The sequence below is a fragment of the Triticum urartu genome, chromosome 4 (genome assembly GCF_003073215.2).
Source record: "Triticum urartu cultivar G1812 chromosome 4, Tu2.1, whole genome shotgun sequence".
In the NCBI taxonomy this organism is placed as follows: Eukaryota; Viridiplantae; Streptophyta; class Magnoliopsida; order Poales; family Poaceae; genus Triticum; species Triticum urartu.
The window spans coordinates 544,069,524-544,076,461 of NC_053025.1; positions in this window are offsets into that span (position 1 = coordinate 544,069,524).

Here is a 6,938-nt window from a genome sequence, read left to right on the forward strand (position 1 = left end):
ATGTACCGAAGTACTTATATCATATCTGTGTTCACCCGAACTTTTAAACACGTCTTAACCGACCGTCGGCTTCTCCCTCTTCGGTCAAGGGCCGAAAAGTGTTATGTACTCCACCTGTCGAGAATATCGACGGTGCTTCCGATAAACAGGCAATCAGGCCATAAGGCTGTAACGGACAAAGCACGCTTAGGGAACGTATGCTATATTACCGACGAAGTGTAAGAAGCATCTTCGAAGAAAATAGTACCCCATCGATACCTTTCTTTGGTTGCTCATCGTTACTATGAGACTTGTGCAATAGATTTTTGTACTCATGAGTTCTGTTGTGAGCTGACCATGATTGAAAACAATAAGAGCGCTAGCTTTCGGCTTCACCCAGTTTGAGGTCTGAGCTCGGATGACCTGATCGTGACAATTGAAGAGGTGCCCCCTTTACTCCCTAGCCGAACAATCGGGAACATAGGGGTAAACACAGGAGGAAGGCAACCCAGCTTGCGGAACACTTAAGTCAACATGGTGCATATTGTGGCGTAATACACGAACAAGGAACGAAGCCATACAAGTATAATCATATGCAAGAGGAAAGGCTTCGTAAAGGAAGCCCCCAAGTAAACGGGGTATTTGAATTTGTGTGTCACAAACAAAGTTTTGACAAGAAAGTTTTTCACAAACAACTTTTTGCCAAAAAAGTATAATGCTTGGTCGAACCGAACAAAATTGAAAACTAAAAGCTTTTGAGCATGAAAGTGACTTAGCTGGTTAATGTGCTCGGTATTGATGACGCGGTTCGAGCTTACAGCGAGATGAGCTCCCAGCCCCCAAGCCGGTCCCGAGGTGGCAAAGCAAAGAGCTTGACGCTCCGAAGTGGCGACATAGCACGGCCGATGCAGGCCGGCAGTGTGACGCCGAAGTACCCGGCGTGGGTTAATTAAGTGATGATGAAGCCCCCGGTCAAGCCGAGGTGACGTGGCATGTCGATACAGTGAGGTGACAGCGCTGCTCAATCTGGATCATTTACCTGTGCACAGAAGATAGTGCAAGCCAGAGATAATAGTAATAATAATAATATTTTTTTTAAAAAGGATGCATGATTAATAATTTTTGCAAAGTGAGTAATAAATGAAATATGGCCTGTGTTCCGAACACTCGATGAGGTAGAGCCCCCTCAGCTGCCGAAGTCCCAAGGCAACCGAACATGCGATATGGCAATTCGACTAACAAGATGATCACACGAGCCGATTTAGGCCGATTGGGACGACAACGTCGGCTTGCCGAAGTGACCGCGTGACGCAGTCGAAGTCGATTACCTACACATGTAAAATAGTGTAGTCCAATCATAATAATATAAATATATAAAAATCCTCGTGTAATTAATTTATGCAAAAAAGTTATTTTAAACATATGTGGCCTGCCGCCGAAGTCAATGTCGATGCAGGGTGTCGGCGTGCTGCGGTAAAGGCATGGCAAAGCCGAACCACCACGCGACTGTCGTTAATGTGGCCATCATTTGATAGACCTGTGTACAGATGATGGAACAAACCAGAGTAGTAATTCCTCAGGAAAAATAAACCCAAACAAGCAAAAATTACTGGGATTAATAGCACCTGGTTTATTTGTTGTAGCAATCCGAAGAAAGGCGACTCCCAAAATTGAGACTCGATCCGCAGACCCATGACCTGATGGGCGATAAAGCAACGACATGGCGATGCTGGCAAAGGTTGGCTCGCCGAGGCAAAGCCCCCGGTCCAACTAACGTGACAAAGCTGGTCGGCTAGTGACACCGAAGTCATCGGAGTATGTTGATGAAGAAATAGCAAAGTCCCCGGTCCAGCCGAGGTGTCGAAGCCTCCATGTCAGCCGATGAGTCGAAGCAGGTCGGCAGGTGATGCCGAACCACCGGAGTATTGATGAAGATATGTTGAAGCCCCCGGTCCAGCCGAGGTGACAGAGCAGGTCGGTAAGGAGATGTTGTAGCTGCCGTGTCAGCCGAGGTGTTTAAGAAGTTCGGCATGATGGACATCGGCTTGAAGAAGCAATAGTGGGGCCATGCCAATGTTGGTCGTAATTTGTGACGCAGCGAATGTCGGCTCAATGAAGTGACCATGCGGCGATACCGGTGTGCCTGCTCCGTGTGATCCGTGGGGTGGCGATGTTGGTGATGATTTATCCTTTGCGATTCCGAACGCTTGTTCGGCTCGCTGAGATGATGATCCAAAGAAATTGAGCTTGGCTCAACAAAGCAACGACGTGTCTAGTGCAGGTCGGCAGCCGTGAAGCAATATTGCCGGACTGGTTTGACACCAGCATGACGGTGAAGATTACCTTCGAAAAGGAGAAAAAAATGTGAGCATGTGTTCGGAAACAAAACACAATACCCTAGAAAGAGATTCTTCCAAAAGGTTGTCCAATGTCTCGTTCATGAAGAGAGATGAACTCAGGTCGGATTCGTATTCGCGCAGAAAACATATCCGAAAATTGATGCACTAATCGGAAGGTTCCCGGAGTTTGAACGGTTGGGTCGAGCTGAAATTTTGAGAGGTGGTAGATATGGAAATTCCACATCAGATGAACGGTTGGATCTTACAAATAACCTCCGAGCTGGGATCTGGAGACCACGCCCTAAACTCTTCCTGATTCCCATCCAGACTCGACAGGTCTCCGATATATCGGATATCGGCGGAGATTGCTCAATCGGAACGTGACGAAATTTTTACAGAGTTGTTGTAGACTCAATTCCGCACAATTCCACTGAAGGATTCGTCAAAGAGATGCTCGAGGAGGTGGTGGCAGCGGATACAAGTGTGCTGCCCAGAAGAACAGCACGGTCGCCCGAGGGCAATGTTGATGTTGAGCCCCCGAGCTCCAAGGATGATTCCTCCATGATCATGATAGAGAAAGGATTTGATGTTTGATGAAGTCCCTCATCCAAACATGACGATTGGAGGCAGGCCACAGTCCTTGGCCAAGCAAAGGTGACCAGTCGAGCCGGCAACGAAGACGCCAACGTCGCAGTTGATCTCCAGGCGAGCCATTGATCCTTTGTCGATCTCACAGCGGAACTCTCAATGAAAGCACCATTGTCAGTGTCAAAACCGGTAGATCTCGGGGTAGGGGGTCCCGAGGTGTGGATTTAGGATCGATGGTAACAGGGACGATGAACACGGTGTTTTACCCTGGTTTGGGCCCTCTTGATGGAGGTCAAACCCTACGTCCTGCTCTTGTTTATATTGATGGAGTATCAAGTATAGAGTTGATCTACCTTGAGATCATATGTTGTGGTCTAAAGCCTAAGGGTATGATGAATAGTGTCATAATGATCTATTGACTAGCCTGGCCTCAGCTTATATAACATACCGGAGGCCTAGGATAACAAGAGTCCTAGTCGAATACGTCGGTGGAGAGGAGTCCTTGTCTTGATCACCAAGTCTTGTGGAATCTTCCTCGTATATGTCATCGGCCATCCGAAATGGCCCATTAGTGAACCGCCATGGGGGTCCTCGGCCTGACCCACTGATCGGGAGACGACGTGGTGAGTACCCCCTAGTCCAGGACACCGTCATACGTCCTCTACTTTCTTGTTGCAAGTTTTACGCGGCTGCTACGGCTTCCAGCAAGAACCGTTCTTACCTATGCATCAAAACCACAACGATTTTTCATCAAGTGTGTTGTTTTAACCTTCAATAAGGACCGGCTGTAGTCAAATTCGATTCAACTAAAGTTGGAGAAACATACACCCGCCATCCTCCTTTATGGAAAACAAGTTGCATGTTTGTCGGTGGAACCGGTCTCATGAACGTGGTCATGTGAGGTTGGTCCAGGCCGCTTCATCCAACAATACCACCGAATCAAAATAAGACGTTGGTGGGAAGTAGTATGACTATTATCGCCCACAACTCTTTGTGTTCTACTCGTGCATATCATCTACGCATAGACCTGGCTCGGATACCACTGTTGGGGAACGTGGCATACAATTTCAAAAATTTCCTATTCTCATGCAAGATCTATCTAGGAGATTCATAGAAACAATAGGGGGAGAGTGTGTCCATGTACCCTCGTAGACCAAAAGTGGAAGCGTTAGGTTAACGCGGTTGATGTAGTCGAACGTCTTCATGATCCAACTGATCCAAGTACCGAACGTACGACACCTCCGTGTTCAGCACACGTTCAGCTTGATGACGTACCTCGAACTCTTGATCCAGTAGAGGGTCGAGGGAGAGTTCCGTCAGCACGACGGCGTGGTGCTGGTGATGGTGATGTGATCCATGCACGGCTTCGCCTAAGCACTACGACACTATGTCTGGAGGAGTAAACTACGGAGGGGGGCGCCGCACACGGCTAACAATGTTTGTTGTGTGTTCTAGGCGCCCCCTCCCCACATATATATAGGTGGGAGGGGGAGGGGGACAGCCATGGGGCGCCCCAAGTAGGAGGAATCCTACTTGGGGGCCTCCTCCAATTCGGCCTCCCCCTTTCCTTATCTTCGAAGGGGGTGGGGGGAGGAAAGAGGGGAGAGGGGAAAGGAAGGGGGAATCATATTCCCTCTATTTCCTTTCCTCCTCCCCCTTTCCTTTCTCCACTTAGGCCGGCCCATATGGGGGCGCACCAGTCCCCTATGGGCTGGTCTGTCCCGCCCTAGGTCCAATAAGGCCCATATCTTTGACGGGGGGTGCCCGGAACCCCTTCCGCTGACCCGATACGAATCCGGTACCCCCAGAACACTTCCGGTGTCTGAATACTATCATCCTATATATGAATCTTTACCTCTTGACCATTTCTGGACTCCTCATCATGTCTGTGATCTCATTCGGGACTCCGAACAACATTCGGTCACCAAATCACATAACTCATATAATACAAAATCGTCATTGAAATGTTAAGCATGCAGACCCTATGGGTTCGAGAACTATGTAGACATGATCGAGACACATCTCTGATTAATAACCAATAGCGGAACCTGGATTATCATATTGGTTCCTACATATTCTACGAAGATCTTTATCGGTCAAACCGTAATGACAACATACGTCATTCCCTTTGTCATCGGTATGTTACTTGCCCGAGATTCGATCGTCGGTATCTTCATACCTAGTTCAATCTCGTTACTAGCAAGTATCTTTACTCGTTCCGTGATGCATCATCCCGCAACTAACTCATTAGTCACATTGCTTGCAAGGCTTATAGTGACGTGCATTACCGAGAGGGCCCAGAGATACCTCTCCGATACTCGGAGTGACAAATCCAAATCTTGATCTATGCCAACCCAACAAACACCTGCGGAGACACCTGTAGAGCATCTTTATAATCACCCAATTACGTTGTGATGCTTGATAGCACACAAGGTGTTCCTCGGTATTCGGGAGTTGCATGATCTCATAGTTAGAGGAATATGTATAAGTCATGAAGAAAGCAATAGCAATAAAACTTAATGATCATTATGCTAAGCTAATAGATGGGTCTTGTCCATCACATCATTCTCCAATGATGTGACCCCATTCATCAAATGACAACACATGTCTATGGTCAGGAAACTTAACCATCTTTGATTAACGAGCTAGTCAAGTAGAGTCATAGTAGGGACACTTTGTTTTGTCTATGTATTTACACATGTACTAAGTTTCCGATTAATAAAATTCTAGAATGAATAATAAACATTTATCATGATATAAGGAAACATAAATAACAACTTTATTATTGCCTCTAGGGCATATTTCCTTCAATTGCAAAAAATGACCAAAACTAAATTTGTCAATTCTCAACAAATTTTATTCATCATACTTCTTATATGTGAAATCATCACTCTCCATAAGATTACTATAAGATCCTTTTCATTTCTTTTTATTCTTTCTCTTGTTTTATTCCCTCAAAATCATAGCAAGAAAGCAAAGCCCTCAACTCAAAACTACTCTTTATATATATATATATATATATATATATATATATATATATAACTCACAGACTCGATTACGTAGATAGAGATCAAAACAAAACTCAAAGCTAGATCATACTAAAAACTTTATTCTACTAGATCAAGATATAACCAAAAGGATCGAACTAAGAAAAACGATAAAGGTAAAGGTGTGATGGTGACACGATACGGTGCACCTCCCCCAAGCTTGGCACAAGCCAAGGGGAGTGCCCATACCCATGCATTTAGATCTCTTTCTTCGGAGGTGGTGATGATGAAGTTGTTGACGTTGTAGGCTTGTCATCCATCTTCCAAGGCATAGGCTCACCATCATAGAAGGATGAACGAGTCTCCGAGATACTCAAATCTGCAACCAAACTCATCTTCTAAATTTGTATTCATACTCACAGTTTTGGTTTTGCGGGTCATAGATTTGGGCTTGGACGTGCTCAGTTTTCTCGTGAAGCTTGAAGATGGCCTCGCCAATGTCCTTGGCACACAGCTTGTGTTTATTGGTAAATTCCGTGATCATCATGGGATTGACGTTGAGTCCACATTCCACCATCCCTTGACACTTGAAAACTGGCTGCTCCATTGCTTCGAGTCTTGTCTCCATGCTTCCGATCTTCTTTAGCCCTTCAACATCGCGGATGTGCAGCACCCCCTCACGCATCTCAATGGCTTGAGGGTGTTGTAGTGATGTCTACTGCACAACTTGTTCTTATAGACTCGTGTTGGGCCTCCAAGCGTAGAGTTTTGTAGAACAGTAGCAAATTTCCCTCAAGTGGATGACCTAAGGTTTATCAATCCATAGGAGGCATAGGATGAAGATGGTCTCTCTCAAACAACCCTGCAACCAAATAAAAAAAGTGTCTTGTGTCCCCAACACACCAAATACAATGGAAATTTGTATAGGTGCATGATACGTCTCCAACATATCTATAATTTTTGATTGCTCCATGCTATATTATTTATTGTTTTGAATGTTTATGGGCTTTATTATTCACTTTTATATCATTTTTGGGACTAACCT